Below are 23,340 nucleotides of genomic sequence, written 5' to 3'. Positions count from 1 at the left end.
TACCAGGCACAGAAACATTCTGCATTAAACATTAAAGCAATCAAACATTAACTTGACGCAGACTGCAGGGGCCATGTTTGCAAACACTGCATACAATGAGAACCATAGACACAGAGATATTTCTTTATTTTAATTAAAAGTGATCTGTAACCCTTACTTAAAAGTTCATCAACATTAGAGAATGTTTAACATACAATCCATAGACCACGGGCAGACTGCAGACCTACTATCTGATGACAACTAGTTGGCCATAGATGGTCATCAATTGCAAATGTGAACTTTGCAACAGGAACCTTGTAAATTTGTATTTATTTTGTCAGTGGAAGGAATAGTGCCCCATTGTTGGTGTCCGTGCCAGGAAAAATACCTCAAGGGCCGGATAAAGAAACAAAGGGCCGCATCCGGAGACCACTGCTGTAAACAAATTAAGTGTTTATGACTGCTTTTCTCAACCTTTTAGGTTTAAACATGATTAAAGACGTTGTAAAGGAAACATTTTTTCACCTTAATGCATTCTATGCATTAATGTGTATGAATCACATTCAGGGTAGAAACGTTTTGACCATCGAATGCGGAAAAATGCAAAATGCATCAAAAAACGCAGCAAAATCAAAGCACTTTTTGCCGCAATTTTGCGATATTTTGTGTTTTCCCACAGCCGCAGTAAACGAAGGTCTAGTGTACATGAAGCCTATATCTATAAACTGTTAGCTCTTCAAATTCCTATGACTTTTTGTATATTGTGGAAATTAGACTTATTTCTGCTGGAGAGATCCAGTCTGACAAAATCTCCTCCCCCTTTTCCTAGCACCCCCCCCCTTAATTTATGCCCCCTTCCCTCCTCCCGTCTTTTACTTTAAAGTGGATGTAAACCTGATTCATGGGGCTATAAATTGATTATCAGAGAGCTGGTCTATTCATAGCACAGCTCTACATATTTAGTACTTCCTCTGCCTATGTGGATTGGTGCAGGCGTGTTCATTTCGTCTAATCAGCTGTTGCAGTGTATGGCCAGACTTCACTCCCAGTGCTGAACAGGAAGACAAAATTATAACACGATGTTCACTTTCTAAATATAGAAAGCTGAAGACAGCAGATATACATGTAAAACATATGTAGGGAGATTTGTTTAATCTCTGTGTATTATCTGAGGCTGTTCACTTCACTGGATATAGGAGAGAGTTTACATCCATTTTAACCCACCACTACAGCTTTCACAGAACATATGGAACTATATTCCCCATTAGAGATAGATAGATAGATAGATAGATAGATAGATAGATAGATAGATAGATAGATAGATAGGATAGATAGATATTATTTGTTTTTTTACATTATACATTTTATGACAAAATGTTAAATATTTCATATTGCTTCTACTTATATAAAACCCATTCTCTACCATTTCAGGCTTATACACATTGTATCATCTGACCTTGATATGCTCATTGTTTTTTCTTTCCTTGTGACATTTATGTAAAAGCCATTCTTTCAAATTAAAGTGGATGTAAACCCGAAAATTGTATTTTATTTTTTTGCTGTCACAATGTAGGAGTATAAGATTTCCTATTATCTGTGCCCAGTCTTGCCACAAAGAGTTAATCCAGTTCTGAGCAATCCTCTTATTTTTTCAGTGACATAAATGGACAAACAGGAGAAAACTTTTATCCGTTCTTCCACCTTGCTGTGAATGACAGGTTATTTACATATCTCATGCACTAGCATGAGACAGGCATTATTTTTTAATTCCCACCCCCACTCCTTTTCTGAAGTCATGTGGTTACTTTTCGGGATTTTGACTGGATGTTCGAGATCATAGCAGAATTTAGTGTAAGGAATACACAGGAGAAAATGCATGTTGACAAGGGGAGTGTAGAGGTGGGTGGGGTGTCTACTGACATCACGACTCCACCCACTGAGCTTCAGACAACAGATCCACCCACAGAATCTGCAGGTTTTTCAGTTCTTATAACAGACAGAGGGGAGACATTTGACAGGTAAGGATACATGCAGGAGACATCCATATCCTTATAGATCAGCACTATGGCAGTAGTTTTGAAAGGATGAGAGTGGGTTTACATCCACTTTAAAGAATGTATAAAAATAAAATAAAAAAAAAGGAACGCTAAAAGGAGAAAGGCTGGTCTATGTGGTAAGATGACATATAAAGATTCAAGAAGTAAGCATTAAAAACAGCTACACGTGCCAATTGATCATATACTAATGTTGTGAGAAGCGTGATCAGTTTACCACTTTGTGGCCTGGTGTAGGCTAGACCACCTCCAACCCAACTAGATATCATTGGCATTCAGCACTCACACAGCAGGCTTCCATTTCTAGTGCTGCTTATAATACAAGAATCAGGGGCGAAGAATCAGTTTGTTTTTACGAATGTAGCCGGTGTAGAGCTTTCTCCCCGACAGCTCTGCTATCTTGTGGCATGCAGATAAACTCCCTAAGCAGCATTACCTGTCACGGTAGAGTGCTTATACTGCAACAATGCTACAGTCGCGTGTATATAACAAATGAATGCTAATTATGTGGCTATTTTGTGGTTTCTACACAATTATTTGAAGAGAAATCTATAGAAGAAACCCAATACACTTTGTTTAAAACAGTATATACGGTACTTTAAGAGCTAGAACTGCATATTTTCGACATTTCGATTCAGGAGGTATGGCAAAATGAAAAATAACTAGAAATTATTCTAAATGAGACCTGTACTTAGCGCTGGTCCACGCCACAAAAACGCACTCCAGATGCATTTTTCGGATGCATTCTAGTTGCTTTTTCCCCCCCACAGTACTGGGGTCTGGTGCATTTTTGATTCATTCCAGTATGTTTTACGGCATTCCAGTACAGTCCAGGAAAAATTAAGTATGTTCTTTTTTTTCTGGAACTGGAAAGCCCTGGAACGGACCGCACTGGTGTGAACTATGCCATTGGAAACCATATAACCTACATTCCATGTGTTTTGATGCAGAAAAAAAAAATGCACTGGACTGCATGTGGTGTGAACTGGCCCCAAGGGGCTTTCAGTGGGGATATCTGAATGATGCACAATCATAGTGGCTCTTCACCCGATCGATCGTTCTTAAAGGCGGCATCCCCCCACTTCCACCGCCCTCCAATACTTCTACTGGCTTGCCCGTGCCATCTGCGAGCCAGGGAAGGAATACGCCGGAAGCTAGCCATAGAAAAAACCAAGGGCCAGATGGTTCCCGGCAGTCTCTATGACTCTGAGGCCCGGGCACGTCGTTATGACGTCCCATCGCGGCCGGCAGTAGTAAACAATGCTAAGGACTTGGCTGGAAAGCCCGAGGTCGTTTATAATTTTTTTTTTATCTCAGGCTTTTCTGCCTGGAGGAGATATGTGGGGTCTTAGGTCCTCTTTATGGAGAGATGTGGGGTCTATGTCATACCCTATTTACATCACTTGTAATAGAAATAAAAGTGATCAAAAAAATGTAAAAAGGGAAAGTGCAAAAATAAAAATGTAAAATAAAATTAAAGCGCACCAGTAGGTCACGTCCGCATATGTAAACAACGTTCAAACCACACATGAGATATCACACGAACATTCGAACAAGAGCAAAAATCCTAGCCCAAGACCCCCACTGTAACTCGGTAACATGTAAAAAATAAAAAAGTATTAAAGCCTTGCGTATGGAATTTTTTTAATTATCGAAGTGGCACCATTCTACAAGTGTGCGCAATTTAAAAGCGTGACATGTGAGGTATCCATTTACTCAGCGTAACATCATCTGTCACATTATACAAAAACTTTACTGTTTTTTTTTTTTATTATTATTCATGAAACTTTTTTTTCCCCCATTAAATTGTGTTTGAAAAATCGCTGCCCAAATACTGGTTGAGATAAAAAGTTGCAATGACCGCCATTTTATTCCCTAGGGTCTCGGCAAAAAAAAATGTATATAATGTTTGGGGGTTCAGAGTAATTTTCTAGCAAAAATAAAAAAAATTTTACATGTAGGAGAGGAGTGCTGGAATTTGTGCGGTATGTAAGTGGTTAAAGGGAGTGCTCCTAATCTCAGCTTGTTACCTGTATAAAAGACGCCTGTCCACAGAAGCAAGCAATCAGATTCCAATCTCTCCACCATGGCCAAGACCAAAGAGCTGTCCAAGGATGTCAGGGACAAGATTGTAGACTGGGCTACAAGACCATCGCCAAAAAGCTTGGTGAGAGGGTGACAACAGTTTGTGTGATTATTCGCTAAAAGGGAAGAAACACAACAACTGTGAATCTCTCTCAGTCTGGGGCTCCATGCAAGATCTCAACTCATGGAGTCAATGATCATGAGAACAGTGAGGATTCAGCCAAGAAATACACGGGAGAATCTTGTCAATGATCCCAAGGCAGCTCGGACCATAGTCACCAAGAAAACAATTGGTAACACACTACGCCATGAAGGACTGAAATCCTGCAGACCCCGTAAGGTCCCCCTGCTCAAGAAAGCACACATACAGGCCCGTCTGAATTTTGCAAGTGAACATCTGAATGATTCAGTCAGAGGACAACTGGGTGAAAGTGTTGTGGTCAGACGAGATACAAAATCAAGCTTTTTGGCATCAACTCAACATGCCGTGTTTGGAGAAGGAGCAATGCTGCCTATGACCCCAAGTACACCATCCCCACCGTCAAACATGGAGGTGGAAACATTATGCTTTGGGGGCATTTTTTTTTGCTAAGGGGACAGGACAACTTTACTGCATCAAAAGGGATAATAGACAGGGCCTGTGTACCGTTAAATCTTGGGTGAGAACTTCCCTAAAATTGGGTCATGGATGGGTATTCCAGCATTACAAAGACCCAAAACACACGGCCAAGGCAACAAAGGAGTGGCTCAAGAAACACATTAAAGGGGATGTAAAGGTAACATTTTCTTTCCCTAAATAGCTTCCGTTACCTTAGTGCAGTCCTCCTTCACTTACCTCATCCTTTGATTTTGCTTTTAAAATGTCCTTATTTCTTCTGGGAAATCCTCACTTCCTGTTCTTCTGTCTGTAACTCCACACAGTAATGCAAGGATTTCTCCCTGGTGTGGAGTGTCGTGCTTGCCCCCTCACTTGAGGGGGGAGGGGGTGAGCAGGAGAGTCAGGACGCTCTCTACATTGCATATAGAGAAAGGAGCTGTGTGTTAGTGGGCGTCCTGACTCTTCTGTAGTCCAAGGGAGGGCGCGAGCACGACACTCCACACCAGGAAGAAAGCCTTGCATTACTGTGTGGAGTTACAGACAGAAGGATGAGGTAAGTGAAGGAGGACTGCACTAAGGTAAAGGAAGCTATTTTAGGGAAAAAATTTGTTTTACCTTTACAACCCCTTTAAGGTCCTGGAGTGGCCAAGCCAGTCTCCAGAACTTAATACCATAGAAAATATGTTGCGGGAGCTGAAGGTTGAAGTTACCAAACGTCAGCCTGGTGGCCAACTACAAGAAATGTTTGACCTCTGTGTGTTTTCCTCACTGTACTAGTTCTCTGGTCTCAATAGTGACTTATAGCTCATACACACGATCCAAAAATTGGACGTAAAATAGTACTTTTGACACAATAGTATGATAATCGGATCTTTAGTACAGAGGTTTTGAGAGCCGATCATGACAGTTTTTCCGATATTATCTGAAACACAATTTTTTTCCGCATGGCTTCATTCCCACAGCCCAGTGTGAACCTGGGCTTAACGATAAAAAGTTCTTTCACCTGAAAGCATATCAAAATGAAACCATTTTAAACAATTTATGTGTTGAAGTATTAACTGTGGATACCAAAAATCAATATAATCTCGGTCTCTGATTTCTTTCCAAACCTAGCAGTTGATGCTTAAGGAATACATTAAGCAAGTCACTTCCCTTCTTTGGGTTAGTTTTATATATCGGCAATATAATTATCAGTAGCGCTGCCACCCTTCCAGGTCTAGAGGGGGTTGTGCTCACATAACTTATATAGACATATCCCCGTTAATAACAGCCTAAAGTGCTCCCGGATTTTCATTTATCTTCCCTACATAGCTACTCCGCTGGCTCCTTCAGACAAGGCCTCCACCGGCACCGAGAAATCATAGAAAGTATAGGTCAACCTACAGTCTCCATGGTACTAGAAAGTGATGAAAAGGTGTCATGCCAATTGCACACATAAACCGGATGCCCACTAGAAAATCAATGCTACATTCTTTGTGGGCACAAGTTGTTTCAAGCTCAAAATGTTAGACGTTTCCTAGTGAAAAACCTAAAATATTTAATAGTAACATATACAAAATGTCAATCAATCAGTAAGGTTTAGATGTACTTTAATAACAAGAAAGAAAAAAGTATTACTTGAAACCTACAACCAGATATATTTATTTTATCCCTTAGTGGGGACGGAATGCTACAATTAAAAGGAAAGTCTTTTAATCTGTTCCCTTTACACACAAATAGTTGGATAATTCCTTCTGTTTCTATTATTTTTTATGTGCCATAATAAATCGCAAATGTAATGATAAGAATGGATAAACACGGGTGTGACACCTTTTCCTAATGATCTCGAAGTGGGATTAGATGTCCCGCCCTGTTGGGCGATACTGTATTGGCATTCGCTGATAGTTTTCCATCAACTAAGATGGAGGACGTGTGCTGAGCGACAGGTCCGTCTCACTGTTTAGCCACGCCTTCTTCTTTTCTTGTTTTTTATTTAATGCGGTGACGTGAAGCGCCTCCTCATCCCGTGACCAAGTCTGTTTGTAGACGAAACGTTGGGAGGCGGCGCTTTGACGTCACCGCGTTACACACATGAGGACCCCGGATTTCCTGGGCACACGCTTCACACACAGACCGGCCGGCTGTGTTTTTTCCTCTAAATGCCTGTTATTTCTCGGACTCATGTAAGTGCAATATTTGGCTTTTCTATTAAACCTTTTAAAAGCAGTATCACGCTATGGGTCCTCTTTGATTTTCTCCTCTTATATGCTGGAACATACAATTGGGCTGCTAACTAAGAGAAACTCCTGTGGATAGATGATTGAGTCTGTTTCTTCAGTGGAGAGTGGAAATCGTTTTTGCTGTTTTATGCTTGCCTTGTGGTAAGAGTCAGTGTTTACCGTTGGTGGAGGTCTCCTGTCCGTCAGTCATCACAATACTGTAGATTTAATCTACACCTTGGGACTTTCCTTACCACTTATTTGGGACTGTGTTTTTTTTTCAATTTAATTTATTTTGATTGGATTTGTTTCCTCTTTTTCACTAGTCATCTAGTGCACCTTTTTTATCTGTTATGATCATTTTGGTTCACGTTTTTTAAAATTTGCACATTATTATTCACATGGTATTATTCACTTGCAAATTTTCAACTAATTAGTGCGACTCCTCCTTTTTATATTAGATATATTTATAAGGTCCCCTTTTTTCTATTACACATTTCAAACAAAGAGGACCCTTCTAACTGGAAGTTTTGCATTTTACTTTGTTAATAATAACCACACTGTATATTTGATTAATGGGAACATATTCAGTTTGTAAATCTGATAATTACTTTGTGAAGCATCCAAATGACGAGCATAAAAAGAGAGATATTTGTTCTAAAACGAGCAATAAGAAAAAGCCGTGCATACGACAGGCTAAACACAGGTGTACATTGCTATAGGATGGACAATTACAGCTAGCAGGAGATCTTATTTTACTGGCATTAGGAACCATTTCTTCAGGAAACCAGGGTCAAATTTTGGCTCATTTTTTTCTCTCTCATGGTGCATACGAGAAAGAGCTGCCATTCACCGCCTATGGAGAGGATGCTCACGTACTGAAGAGAAATCTTCAAGTCGTAAAAAATTAAATAATAATAAAAAAAAATAAACGTCCCAAAAGGTCTGCTCATTCAAACATAAAAATTAAAATACCTTAATACAAGTAAATATTAGATTAATTGTTGCCAGGAGCTGTACTCTCAGCTGGCTATACATACAAATAAATATCTTACTGCAGTTTATGATTTATTTAAAATCATTAAATACAAAATAAGTGAACTGGAAAGTTGAAGGCAGAGTGCAGGGCTGGTACTGCCCTGAAAAAAAAGTGACGTGCTGAAATATTACAGACAACCTCATATTTTACAATGTAATAACATCTAACCAAAGACCAAGATTTTATTCTTACAATATGTTACCAATCTCAGTACCAGTATTCTATTGATTTTTTGCCAATTCTTTTTATAGGTAATTTTCAAAAAGTTTATAAACAGACAATGCAGTAAACAAAAAGTACAAAACAAAAAAAAGAGCCATCAACAGCAGAGATGGTCCGCACAGCAAAGAGCAGAGTCAAGGCCAATAACAGGATAAGAACCAGCAGTATATCCGCAGAAAGACAATTGTCCTCAAACAGATGTCACATACCTGGCTATGGTACTGAAAACACTATACAATAAAAAAATAAGCCTGTATACCTTACAGACATATATCCATTCCCACCAAAGTATAACCTTCTTTATAGCCTATGCCATCTTTATATAGAGCAACAATTATTTTTTCCAGATCCTCAGAGAGTTCTTTGCCATGATTAACTTCCAGGGATCAGTATGAGAGTGAGAGTGAGAGCGATAACGCCAAATTTAACACACCTGCTCCCCATTCACACCCAAGACCTTGTAACACTAACAAGTCATGACATGGGGAGGAAAAATGGCTAATTGGGCTCAATTTGGAAATTTTCACTTTTGTTGCCAGCGGTTTAGACATGTGTTTAGTTATTTTGAGGGGGCAGCAAATTTACACTGTTATACAAGCTGTACACTCACTACTTTACATTGTGGCAAAGTAAAAAAATTTCAGTGTTGTCACATGCAAAGATATAATAAAATATTTACAAAAATGTGAGGGTGTACTGTATATATTTTATTTATATAAAAATACAAATATACACACTGTATATAGACACTTGAATGTGCCTTATTTTTTTTTTTTTCCTATCTCTGTCATTGACAAATTTTTATCTTAATTTTTTCACATTGTGAAGTGGGTGTTACGTGGACCGAAGCATGATAGTTTTTATATTATTCCCGAATGATGTTTGGAATAAATTACTTTGCGAGGCTTTGATTCTAGATTCAAGAGACAAAAATTAACATTTCAAAATGAACGTAACCACTTGCCAACCGGGCCATAGCTGAATGACCGCTACAGTTGGATAATTTTGGGAGGGCATCCAATTACATTCTCCCAAAATCGCGCTCCCCCTGGGGCATGCATATAAAAGTGTCCGTGCTTGCCGGGTTCTCAGGACCCGGCGTGTCACGGCTCGGGGTAAAGGGCCAATCCCAGCAGTCCTTAACCACGTGATCGCTCCGTCCAATGACAGCGCGATCACAGTCAACAAACTGGCGTCATGTCCGGTTCTCTCCTCTCCTCACACCGATCGAGTGAGAAGAGGAGGGAGAAGCTGCAGCCTGAGGCTGCTTGGGTTTTTTTTTTATCTATTACAAGTGCTCAGCAGTGCTTCATCTGTGCCACATATTTTGCAAAGAATTTTGAGGGAAATAAGTGAAAAAAACTCACCATGCCTCTTAATCAATACCTTGGAATGTCTACTTTCCAAAAATGGGTCATTTGGGGGGTATCTGTACATTTTTAGCTTGTTAGTGTCTCAAGAAATGAGATAGGCCATCAGTACATCAGGTGTGATACATTTTCAATGATTCGCACCATAGCTTGTAGACTCTAACTTTCACAAAGACCAAATAATATACACCGATTTGGGTTATTTTTACCAAAGATATGTAGCAGTATAATTTTTGGTCAGAACTTAAGAAACATTATCAAAGTTCTACATTTTATAACAGAAATTAAGAAAAATGCATTTTGTTTTACACCATTTTTTTTTTTATTTATTGCACATAAAAAAAAAAAAGTGGCGATTAAATACCACAAAAAGAAAGCTCTATTTGTGTGAAAAATGATATGCGTATGGTGTTGCATGACTGAGTAATTGTCAAAGTGTGACAGTGCTGAAAGCTGAAAATGGGCTGGTTAGGAAGGGGGTTTAAGCGCCCAGTGGGCACTTCTTTAGAATGATGAACAGTGGGTTTCTCATTTTATACAAATTTTGTTTGCAGCCTCTGAGAACTCTATATGCCAGCTCAATCATTTTGTTTAAATTACATAAAGCAGTCTGAAATCAACACACACGTCACATAGGTGCAGTGGGGATTCTAACGTGTTGAGAGCTGGTGACATATGAACATTGTGTCTCCTATACGCCTACAGATTTGTTTAAACCCATGGCAGTTAGAACCTAATCTATATTGGCAGACATGTAAAGGAAGGGTTGTTCATGTCTACTGCCAAGTGGCCATAAATTGACAACCCCAATAGGTATGTAGTGAGGCTCAGCTAGAACTATTGAGATTTAAGGGGTGTGGAGGTTGTGGGTAAAAGCAGTGTTTGGGCCGCAGATACCCCACCTCTCAGTCTCCTTTCCCACCTGGCTTCAAAATCTCCCGGTTATTAAGGACCCAGAGAAGATGGGAATTTGGCCGAGCAATGCATTACTAAACTTAATGAAGTTTGTTTAAAGCACCAAACCCAGCAAATATCCAATTCATTGCATTTTGTCTAGAAAGTATTCAACTGCACACTTACTGTATATAAGTAGTCACCTATGCCTCATGCCCACCCTACCAGTCTTATACTCATCTGACTCCAATGCAGCCAGATATCACTTACTAGACAACATGGCTGTTTAAAATAAAAATAAAATAAAAATAAAAAAAACAAACAATATCCCAGCTTGGCCCATGCATACACTATCATTTGATACCAAGAAGAGTTAGTGTAGTCAAGTAGTAGTAGTAGTAGACACCACTCATCCAGTGATCTCCACTTGCTTTCAAGTCCTCTGCTGAGAACTCGGCCTGATGCATTCAACACAAAAAGTTGACCGCTCATCACAGGGACCATTCAGAGATGCATTTTAATTTTCTAAATGCAAAGCGCCCTCTGATTGGAAATGCTGGAGTAGCAGGGCAGTGATGAGAACGGAGTGGCTGCTCTCTTGCATTGTGAACACAAGAGGTCGAGCAGGTGGTCTAATGCATTGTGAACACAGGGGGAGGTTGTCCATTCAGCATAGACACCATTCAAAGAATGTTTTTTTTTTGTTTTGCATTCCCCGAATTAACACCCTCCATGTTTTCCAGTCAGAGAGAGTTTGTATTCATTCAGAAAATGCAAAGCATTTTATGAATGGCACCCGTGCCAAACAGCCATCCTCCTGTGTTCACAATCAGACCACCTAAACAACACAGGACCTGGAAGCAAGTGGAGATCACTGGAGTATTGGTGTCCACTTCAGTGTATTCCAGCTTCCAGGGGATTGACCAGGTATGGTACATACATTGCTCCATATTGGACCAATGTAACTATTGCATAGGGCACTGGAAGTGTGTTCTGGATGACAGGTATATTTCACTAGTGTGTGGGCTGTGGCCCCTTTAAGGGTGAGCTCAAGAGACATTGCTAGTACTCAGGGGTTCTCACCTATGCAGGGTGAGGGGTTCCGGGGTAGTCCAGTTATAGAGGGGAAGAGGACTGATCTTTAGTACTCTCTGGAGTCCTCATTAGTGACCTAGAATGCAGAGGTTTGGAGAGACCTTTGGGTGAAAAAAGAACCTCCAAACCCGGATTACAGGGACCCTGGTCCTCAATGGGTTAAGCCACATGCCAGGGAGTCTTGAAAAGCAGCAATAAGAAAGTACAGAAATTAGAACGGTCACGTGGAGTGGTTCATAGCTGTGAACAAGGCTGGACTAGTTTTTCTGTGCTCCTGCATCTTGCCTTGTACCAAAAAACAAGTGGGAACCCCAAGACCCAGTGTGGGGCCGGCAGAGAACCGTGTTCCGGGCTGTGAATGGTTTGCATTACTTTTTCTGAAGAAAGCCATTTGTGTTTGCCTGTTTGAGACCAATAAAGACCATTTACTTTTATAAGCCCTCCATGTCACACTATGTAAAAATATACCAGACCTGGAATTCATTTTTTATTTTATTTTTTATTACAATAAAAGGTTTGATTTTTGGTTGAGACAAAAGATCAATCATCAATTTATTAAGTGATAGAATTGAAATCTGTGTGGGCACCATAACTGCTAAAACCAATGGCCATAGAATTGTGCAGAAGAGTCACTTTTCCTGCAGTCTTTGCCGCAAACTGAAGACGATCTCAAGTGTAGCCATGACAAGCCGATTGGATTTGTGATCCGTCTAGAACAAACTGGTTCACGAGTGTGGGCCTCATCTGGCATACGGGAGAAAGCCACATACACCAGATGGAATTGTTGTGTGGTGCACCTGGGACTGGTTGGTTCAGGTTAGACATTTCCATCCATAAACCTATTACTTTCATAGAGTATGTGAGATAAAAGCAGCAGTCCAGAGTACAGATATGTAGAAAAGATAGGAGCAGGTATGCAAGCATCAGGTAAAAAAGGTACAGTTAAAAAGGCATAATCATGACCCCAAGCATTGACTACCAAACCTGACCGGCATATCCACGAACCTATATGAAATTCCCCCCCCCAGATCATTTATCCTAAGTAAATTAGTAGAAAAGGCTGTATATCCATCTGTGTATATGCTAGTACAGTTTTAGACCTGGCTATTAACAGGTTAAAGAACATGAAACTATTTCACATTCCAGCACTGGGCTAGAAAAGCGTCACCATCAGAAGGAACTATAGGATGAGGATTAAATACTGCTCAGCTTCCCTGCGGTCTGGAAGAAAACAATGGCTGTAGCTTAGGAGTGATAGAGATTGGACTGTTTCCAATACATGAGCATTATATTCATATTTCAGTAGCTATTCTCAGATTTCTAAAGGAATCTAAAATCTGCTGCGACCATATACAAAGTATTAAATGGGAGTATCAAGTTAAATCTCTTCCCTGGGGAAGATTCGCTCTCACTTTATGTCCTATTGACCATTGAAAATAGGGGGGGAAAGGAAGCTTTAAAAAAAAAAAATTAGAGCCGTCATCAGGACAGTAGGGGAGAAGAATGGGAGACAGACGGCGATAAAACCCCAATAACGGTTTTACCCATCTAAAGTAAAAAATGGTGTAATTTTAACTCTACCCACCCAGAGCACACCTAGCCTGTGAAGGCACATTAATCTTACCAATGCACCATTCAGGAAATAATAGAAGAAGCTCCTGGTGCGATTTGCTGATGTCAATTTGAAGAGGAAAAAGGGAGATTATAAAAGGAAGGTCTGCCAATAATGATGATGGCTGCAGATAGGTAATTTATTTAAAAGTGACCTATTCAGGGAATATGTTCAACAATTTTTAAACTTGTTTTCACTTTAAGTGCATGCAAATTTAAATTAAACTCAAAATAATGCCCCCCAACCACGTTTTGCTTAGTCTGGCTGGCCCTATGACGTCACAGGTCCTTGTCCTCATGCAGCAGCCTTTTTTTCATGGACAGAGCAGCACATATGTATCAACTTGCTGCTTCTGTTCAGTCAAACAGAGCCAGTAGTGCTAGGTTTACAGAAAGTGGGTTAAAAAAGCCACCCATCATACAACCTAAAGGAAAGAGGACATCTAGTGGCAGAAAGGGAAAACTGCAGGGGACAGCTTTTTACAGCGAGTATTGTACAATCACAATTTCAAAAGAGTTGCTATGCTGTGAAAAATCGACATAAAAGAATAGAATGCAATGAACTCATATTTTAGTCTCGATAGAAAACTTTGGGCCAGATTCACATAGAATTGCCCAGGCGCAGCGTATCAGAGATACGCTACGCGGCCGTATCTTACCTGGCTCTAAGTCGAATCCAGGAAGATTTTGCGCCGTAAGTTACGGCGGCGTAGTGTATCTCTCGGCGCGTATTTCAAATTGGGCGAGTAGGGGGCGTGATTAATTTAAATGAAGCGCGCCCCCCCCGCCAATTGAACTGCGCATGCTCCGTTTTGAAATTTCCTGCCGTGCTTTGCGCGAAATGACGTCGAACTGACGTAATTTTTTTTAACTTAGACGTGAGTTACGTCCTTTCCTATTCACGGACGACTTACGCAAAAAAAAAAAAAAATTTAAAATTCGACGCGGGAACGACGGCCATACTTTAACATGGCAAGTCTATCTATACGCCGCAAAATAGCAGCTTTAACTATACGCTGGGAAAAGCCGACTAGCGACGACGTAAGAGAATGCGACGGCCGCGCGTACCTTCGTGGATCGACGGAAAAAGCTAATTAGCATACCCGACACGGAAAACGATGCGAACTCCACCCAGCGGGCGCCAAAGTATTGCACGTACGATCCGAAGGCGTACTAAGCCGTACGCCTGTCGGATCGAAGCCAGAAGCCGTCGTATCTTGATTTGAGGATTCAAACTAAAGATACGACGCAGCAAATTTGAAAGTACGCCGGTGTATCAGTAGATACGCCGGCGTACTTGCTCTGTGAATCTGGCCCAAAATGTTTAAACTGTTCCATTTAAAGAAAAAAAAAGGTATTTTAAAACAGATGGCAGCAACATGTCTCAAACAAAGTTGGGACAGGGCCATGTTTACCATGGTGTAGCATCCTCTCTCCTTTTAACAACTCTCTATAAACATCTACAAACTGAGCATATGCTGCTCTAAAACCTGGATAGACAGTAATGTGCAAAAGTTTTAGGCAGGTGTGAAGAAATGCTGTAAAGTAACAATTTTTAAAACAGATACACTTTAATTGTTTATTTTTATCAAAATTTACAAAATGCAAAGTGAGCGAACAGAAGAAAAATCTAAAATCAAATATTTGGTGGGGCTACCCCTTTGTCTTCAAACCAGCATCAATTCTTACACTTGCACACAATCAGGGATTTTGTAGGATTAAAGTAAGGTATACCAATAACAAATTATACCAAGCAGGAGTTAATGATCATCAATTTTATATGTAGGCTTAAACACAGTCATCAACTGAAACAGGAACAGCTGTGTAGAAGGCTTAAAACTGGGCGAGGAACAGACAAACTCTGCTACTAAAGTCCTGTACACACGGCCGGGATTCTCGTCAGGAAAAAAACTTAGTTTTTACTGACAAGATTTCTGGCAAGATTTTCTTGCCAGCCGAGTGTACACACGTACGATTCAAAAGAAACCCCGTTCTTTTGAATGGCACGAACACGGTGACGTCATCGACGAGCATGCGCTCGTCACATTCGATGCCGTCGCTGCCATCTTGCTTCATCCTACCTATGCCTTGGAAGCTACCGCGCATGCGTCAAAGTCATTTCCAGCATGCGCAGGTTTTCAATGAATACAGATAAGTATACACACTCTCGGGTTTCTCGGCAGGAAAACACAACGAGAAAATAGAGAGCAGGTTCTCTATTTTTCTCGTCTAGATTCTGGGCAGTTTTCTCGACGAGAAACCTCAAAGCCTCGTACACACGTGCGTTTTACTTGGCAAGAAAGCTCTGCCAGCAGTTTTCTTGCCGCTTCTGGCCGAGAAAACCGTGCGTGTGTACAAGGCTTGAGGTGAGGTTATGGAAGACAGTTTCGGGTCACAGGTCATACACCATGGCAAGACCGAGTACAGCAACAAGACACAAGGCAGTTCTACTGCATCAGCAAGGTCTCTTCCAGGCAAAGATTTCAAAGCAGACTGGGGCTTCAAGATGTGCCGTTTGTGCTCTTTTGAAGCACAGAAAAACTAGCAACACTGATGCAGTGGTTGGCCAGGAAACTTAATGCAGCAGGTGAAAAAACACATAATTTTTATTTTATGTATGTATAATGCAAATTACCCGTATAGTATTTAGATCATGTGTGTACTTATTTCCTATTTTCCAAGGTATAAGCAGTGTGATAGTACAGTTCCCTGTCCTGGTAATGGTCGCCCAGGACTCTCCAATAGGCAGGAATCTCCAATCCTGGGACCGGGTTTTGGAAACAGCCAGGAGTCTGGCTGGTTGATTGAGCAGGTGGGTCCTGGGCTTATAGTAGAGTCAAGACCAGTGTTCTGGACTCCACCCTCCCAAGGAGTCCAGGCAAGCAAGGGAGAAGCATGCAGGTCTGCATGGTATAGACAGAGGACCCAAAGCTGTGGGCTGAGCAGCACAGAAGCTGAGAGAAGGTACAGTGATTGTACAGGTACTTTGGTACGTGGCCAAGAGGGCTGAAGTGTAAGCCTAGGGGCTGTATTTCTGAAGAAAGCCATGTGGCTTGGCATTTTCGTTTGACCATTTCTTTATTGCTGTAGAAACTTGAAACCCCCTGCGTGGGAAAGTCTGGATGGACGTTTTTCTTTCTTTTAATAAAAGTGGGTCAACAAACCCTTAAAAAGCACAACTGGCGTGGACTCTGCTGCTCACTGGTATGCTCTACCCAGATGCTAAATCACCCCAACATTACAGCAGTTAATGTTTGCATGCATGATGTACACCTGTCAGATCGGGCAGAGGCTTGGAGTGCAGGACATTGACCGGTTTGATTGGTGAATGTTGACCTGCGTACTGCCTGTTGAATTGGGCATGCGTGCCCTTCCATGTTATTGCGAGATCGTGGATCTAGGCTACGTAGTCTGTTAGATCGAGGGGTGGCCCGCATGCCAGGTTCTTTGCCTGGCATGTGTATCGCTGCCATCGGTAGGCGTAAAATGCACACCAGGCGCCATGACAGACATTGTTCCGGGTTGGTGCCATATAGGGAAACATTGTACATGGGTATATTAATTGTGACTGATTATTTCATCTATATACAATAAATGGACTTGGACTCATACCCCAATTGAAGTCTTTGTGTATAAAACGAGTTGGGTCTGTATGAGCCCGCTACATGACTTTGCTCCTTTTGAATTTCTATGTGATCACTGCTATGGAGAGATCACGTTGATGCTTATTACTTAAAGGGTCACTAAAGGATTTTTTTTTTTTAGCTAAATAGCTTCCTTTACCTTACTGCAGTCCTGGTTTCATGTCCTCATTGTTCGTTTTTGCTTTGATGTTGCTGTAATTCCTCTCTGTTCTGGACACTTCCTGGTTGTCTGTTTCCTGATCACCACAGTGCTGGGAGATTTCTCACTGTGGTGACTAATCAAGGAGGTGTGTCTAAAACCCCTCAGCACCAATCCAGTTTCGTTTTGCAAAACCTTCACTGCTCTCTGGCTCTGTACATCAGAGAACCAGGAAACAACAGCAAAAATCAAACTAAACTGGAGGTACATTATATGATTTTTTATCTATTTTTAATCATTTTATAAAGGAATCAGTTAACTATTATGTCTATATACCCTGTAAACAGTCATTTCAGCAAAAAAAAATAATATGTTTCCTTTAGTGACCCTTTAAGAATTGTTGCAAGTTTTCTACCTTTTAAATAAATTCTTTATCAAGACGGTTTTACACTATGTGGAAGTTTCTTGTTTTCTATAAATGTTGGAGTCCATAATCTTTTTTTTTTTTTTTTTTTTGTCAATTCAGTAATTTTTTTTGTTTATGGTTTTCTACTACATCAAATACAAATTGGAACATTCTACATTCATAATATATTCATAAAATCCAGATACAGTTGACATACACATATTTCATCCATAATCTACCAAGAGGGTTGGTTGGTGTAGGGGAGTTGCTGTGTCAAACCCCTGGAGATCACCGATTCGACCATCATCCTGACATTTCCAGCCTCATGCTTATTTGACTCATTTAAGTCCATACATTCTGGTAAGAGTGTTTACTCTCTCTTCTGGGTGGTGGACGCACGCATCACGGTGACTCCTTAAAAGGGGCTGTAAACCTTCGTGTTTTTTCACCTATGCATTAAGGTGAAAAAACACCTTGCAGTCACTGGCCCCCCTGAGCCCCCTTTTTACTTACCTGAGCCCTGAATCTCTGTGTGCGCGATCCCGCGTTGCTTTCCCCCTGGTCTTGTCAGCTCTTCATTGGATGGTTGATAGCAGCACAGCCATTGGCTCCTGCTGCTGTCAATCACATCCAATGACGTGTCCACCAGGGGGCAGGGCAGAGTCATACAATTGGCATCTAACCCCCTTGTGAGAGCGCTTCCCAGTGGGGGTGAGCTCTTGCGGAGAGGAGTGAGAGCTGCCGTGGGACCCCAGAAGACAATATTCAGGGCCATTCTGTGCAAAACGAACTGCACAGTGAAGGCAAGTATGACATGTTTGTTTCTGTTTAAATAATCTGCAAACCTTTTGTACCCCTTTAACTACTTGCCGACCGCCCACCGTCGTTATACGTCCTCACTTTAGAGATGAATATCTCGGTAACGGCAGCAGCTGCTGCCACAATCGAGATATTCATCTCTTCTGTGGGCGGCAGTGTTAACGATAATGGCGGTCTCCGCGGCGGATTCGCCGCGAGATCGCCATTATCGGTGGCGGGAGAGGGCCCCCCCCCCTCCCCCGCGCCCTCCGCCGCTTACCGGAGCCGTCGGTAGCGGCGGAGGAGATCGCGACCATCCGGCAGCTGAGCGGGGACAAGACTGAAGGAAAAATCTCCTTCGCCCGTCCCCATAGCTCCGCTGGGCGGAAGTGACGTCAAAACGTCAGTCCCGCCCAGCGTCTTAAAGAAACATTTTTTTTTTTTTGTCATTTGAAAAAATGACATTTTCCAAATTTTTTTTTTTTTTTTTTGCATTTAAGCCCAAATATGAGATCTGAGGTCTTTTTGACCCCAGATCTCATATTTAAGAGGACCTGTCATGCTTTTTTTCTATTACAAGGGATGTTTACATTCCTTATAATAGGAATAAAAGTGATAATTTAATTTTTTTTTTTTTTTTTTTTTTTTCAGTGTTTAAAATTCTAAAATAAATAAAAATAAATGCGAAAAGCAAAAAAAAAATTTTTTAAAGCGCCCCGTCCCGACGAGCTCGCGCGTAGAAGCGAACGTATACGCGAGTAGCGCCGACATATGAAAACGGTATTCAAACCACACAAGTGAGGTATCGCCGCGATCGTTAGCGCGAGAGCATTAATTTTAGCCTTAGGCCTACTCCGTAACTCAAAAAATGCAACCTGTAGAATTTTTTAAACGTCGCCTATCAAGATTTTTAAGGGTAAAAGTTTGACGCCATGCCACGAGCAGGCGCAATTTTTAAGCGTGACATGTTGGGTATCATTTTACTCGGCGTAACATTATCTTTCACAATATATAAAAAAATTGGGCCAAATTTATTGTTGTCTTATTTTTTCATTGAAAAAGGTGAATTTTTTCCAAAAAAAGTGCGCTTGTAAGACCGCTGCGCAAATACGGTGTGACAAAAAGTATTGCAATGACTTCCATTTTATTCTCTAGGGTGTTAGAAAAAAAAATATATATAATGTTTGGGGGTTTTAAGTAATTTTCTAGCAAAAAAAAAATGGTTTTGTCTCGTAAACACCGACTCTGAAAAACAGGCCCGGGGCTAAAGTGGTTAAGTGGACACGGATTGCTTTATATAATCACTGTTGAAACAGACCTTGTTTTCTAGTTATACCTGGACTCTCCCATCATATGGTGGTTATTTTCATTTATAGTTTCTCCCTTCTTCTAGAAGGTTTTACTTCTGGATTTTTTGCACTTTTTCACTTATTGCACTTAATCATTTGTATATGGTAATGCCACCATTTACCTTTGCATGTATTCGTTTATAATTAGTATCATATTTCAGCGCTGCACATTTTTTATTCAGAAAAACACATCATGTTTACTTCACTTTGACATCAGAAGATGTCCGGCAATGCCATCAGCACAGAACTGGTGGAAACCAGTGGGACACAGCTATACCCATCTACCGTCCGGAGACATTTGGCCAGAAGTAGTGTTCACTGAAGAATTGCAGCCAAAAAGCCATACATCTGATGTGGAAACAAGGCCAAGCGACTCAATTAGGAGTAAAAATATAGGAAATGGGGTGCAGAAAAATGGTAGCAGGTGTTCTAGACTTACAAGTCAAAATTTAGATTTTTTGGCTGTAACAGGAGTTTTATTGCAAAAGGACTGGAGAGCAGTACAATAACAAGTGTCTCCAGGCAACTGTGAAGCATGGTGGAGGTTCCTTGCAAGTTTGGGGCAGCATTTCTGCAAATGGAATTGCAAATTTGGTCAAGGACCAATGGTACCCTTAATGCTTAGTGGGAGTTTAGCTGTAAGAACCGTGGATGTATATAAAGCAAACCACTGCATTTTCCTATAAAAGAAACTAGGGATGCACCGATATCGAGTATTTACTTGAGTACTCGCACGCATGAAAATGCTCCAGATACCGAAACGTATACTTTGCGGTACAAAATGAATGGGCACAAATCACACTGCACATAATCACATGCAATTTGAACAGGAATGTGGTGAGATTCCTGTCTGAATTGCATGCAGTTTCTTACACCTCTCCTGTGTGAACCCAGGCTGAAATCACTATGACAAGCCTGGGTTCCCACAGGAGTGGTGGGAAAATGCATGCGATTCGGACAGGAGATGCAACATATTCCTGTTCAAATTGGATGCGATTCTTTGCAGTGCATTTTGTGTCATTCATTTTGCATGGACGCAAATGGCACCGCAAAGCATCAGTACTTAGTATCATCAAGTACTTCACCGAACGTATTGGTACTCTCCGATAAAAAAATAAATGCTAATCGGAGCATCCCTAAAAGAAACATTTCCAATCAATTGTTTAGGATCAAACAACTTAAACAAAATTGTTCATGTTTCAAATATGCAATATTAATTTTGGGTATATGTGAAGGTGGAGGAAACCCGCAGCAGTGCTTGAAGGGCTATTTACATTTTACAGCCATGCCCTGTGTCCATTGGCACACAGAGCATGACTCAGCCCCCTCAACCACTCTCTGTTCAATGGCTGTGATTGACAGCAGCAGGAGCCAATTACTTCTGCTTCTGTCTCTGAGCCTAGGAGGAAGCAGGGAGCTGCTTTTCAGCACAGCTCGGGTCCAAGATCAGGCTCAGGAAAGTGTAATGGGGACTGACAGGGGGGGGGAGCAGCACACATGAAGCATTTTGTAAATTATATTTAGGAAAAAAGTCCTACCTTTCTCTGGGTCACTATTTGCATAATGCTAGCTGGACATCATTCGCTCCTCTCAAAAGAAATTCCTAATAAAAAAAAATAAAAAAATGTATACATTTTCATTGATACAGACAACTGCAAAAAGAAATACCGGTAAGTAGAATTTATCTTTTACCCACCCTGCTTCAGTAAACTGAAATTAAAGGGGTTGTAAAGGATTTTTTTTTTTTTTTTTAATACTTACCTCCTCTGTGCAGCTCGTTTTGCACAGAGTGGCCTAGAACGCATAGGATGCATTAAGGTGAAAAAACTTTTACCTTTACAACCCCTTTAAAGAAGTCACTGAATTTTACATTGCCCCTTAGTGACCCAAGTGTTTTTTGTCTTTTACATAAACAAATATATAAAAAAAAAAAAAATCGAAAATGACAACTTATAGCCTTCCAGCTGTAATACACAGGAAACTAAGCATCATGGGCTTGTATACTATAAAAGCTGAAATGTTGGTGCATGCATAATGTCTGGTCAAGGCTCCCAGAATTCAGTTCGCTTGTTCTTTTAAACAAGAAATTTACAGCACAAAAAAAAAAAAAAAAAAAAACTAAAAGCTAGCGGTCAATTCAAATGTTTGTGTAAAATACAATGTCCCAGATTCAAGAAGCTATTGCGCCCGCGCAACCATAGGTTGCACGGCGCAATAGCTGTTTTGCTCCCGCGTAGCGAATGCCCCTGATTCAGGAACATCGCTACGCGGACTGCAGCCTAGGATATGACAGGCATAAGCCTCCTTATGCCTTCATATCTCAGGCTGCATTCTTGCGTTGGCCGCTAGGGGGGCGCGGCCATTGTGATCGGCGTATAGTATGCAAATTGCATACTACCACCGATTCACAAAAGTTGCGCGGGCCCTGCGCACGCAAGGTACGGAGTTTCCGTACGGCGACTTTAGCGTAAGGCTGCCCCTTCTCATAGTAGGGGCAGCCAATGCTAAAGTATAGCCACCCTTCCCGCTCGTGAAATTTAAATTTCACGTCGTTTACGTAAGTGATTCGTGAATGGCACTGGACGCCATTCACATTCACTTAGAAGCAAATGACGTCCTTGCGACATCATTTGCCGCAATGCACGTCGGGAAAGTTTCCCGACGGAGCATGCGCTGTTCGCTCGGCGCGGGAGCGCGCCTAATTTAAATGATTCCCGCCCCCAGGGGGATCATTTACATTAGGCGCCCTTACGCAGGGCTAATTAGCATAGCGCCCGGCGCAATTTACGGAGCTACTGCTCCGTGAATCGCGGGCAAATCCAAATATTTGCGTGGGCGCAGAGCAAAATCTTTGCCCTTTGCCCACGCAAATATTGCGCGGCTCTACCTGAATCTGGGCCAATGTCCACAATAGCTGCAAGATTCTGGTTAAAATGAGAACGATTTTTTTTCTGCTTAGAATAAAGATCACGATTCTCGCAGTGTGTAACGTCTTTCACATTATACAAAAGAATTGGGATAACTTTATGATTTAGTCTTTTTTTAATTCATAAAATTGTATTTTTTCTAAAAAAAATATTATATATATAATAAAATAATGTTTGGGGGTTCTAAATAATTTTCTATAAAAAGATACAGATTTTTAACTTGTAAAGCAACAAGTGTCAGAAAAAGGTTTGGTCTTTAAATGGTTAAACTGACCTCATTTTAAGATCAAAATTCTTCCTTTTGAAGAATTAATGTTACAATGTTTCTCTTCATCTCCACCTGAGCCAGGGGTAGGCACTGGTGCCACAAGTGGCACGCAAAGCTCCTTTTGCCGGCACTCAACTCCTCCCCCATCAGCAGAGCAGCGCAGGGAAGTGTCAGTGAGACACAAATGCATTCCAATTTCAGAATTCCCCATGTCACACCTGCACTGAGGGGGAGGCACTACACATTGTAAATGATGGGAAACACTGTTTGGTTCTCTATCTTTGCTGTAGCAGCGATTGTCAGCTTTTGTGATGGGAAAGAGATTGGGTGCAGTTCTGCTAAAGGGGGGGGGGGGGTCCTTGTTTCCAGGAGGACGACGACTGTCATTGGCCACTGCTAAAGCCAATCAAAGTCCTGCTATCCCCTTCTGCCATCTGGAAGAAGAGGACTTGCTTGGTTGCCACTACCAATCTCAGAAAGAAGGGATTTCCCTGTGATTGAGAAAACCACATCAGGTGACCGTTTGTGGAATTACTGTTGAGCTTCTGGGAACTTTGTTGAAATTATTCCTGAACCTTTTTGTCACTTACTACTGAACCCCTTTAAGCCACAGCCAGTATTCAGTGCAATGAAAATCACACCCAACGTTTCATGTGGCGCAGAG

The 23,340-nt window shown here is 41.2% G+C and overlaps 1 protein-coding gene across 1 annotated transcript in view; it reads right to left on the bottom strand.

Moving 5' to 3' along the window:
• SLC23A2 (solute carrier family 23 member 2) overlaps positions 1–23,340 on the bottom strand; it is a 258,087-nt gene that overhangs the window by 201,324 nt on the left and 33,423 nt on the right. Inside the window, exon 2 of the mRNA XM_040345915.1 lies at positions 21,020–21,084. The gene's annotated coding sequence lies outside the window, so the exon portion shown is untranslated. The remainder of the gene's footprint in view (positions 1–21,019; positions 21,085–23,340) is intronic.

The sequence above is a fragment of the Rana temporaria genome, chromosome 3 (assembly GCF_905171775.1).
Source record: "Rana temporaria chromosome 3, aRanTem1.1, whole genome shotgun sequence".
Taxonomy (NCBI): domain Eukaryota; kingdom Metazoa; phylum Chordata; class Amphibia; order Anura; family Ranidae; genus Rana; species Rana temporaria.
The sequence above is the reverse complement of the archived record's forward strand: the minus strand, read 5'-3'. Positions and strand labels throughout refer to the sequence as shown.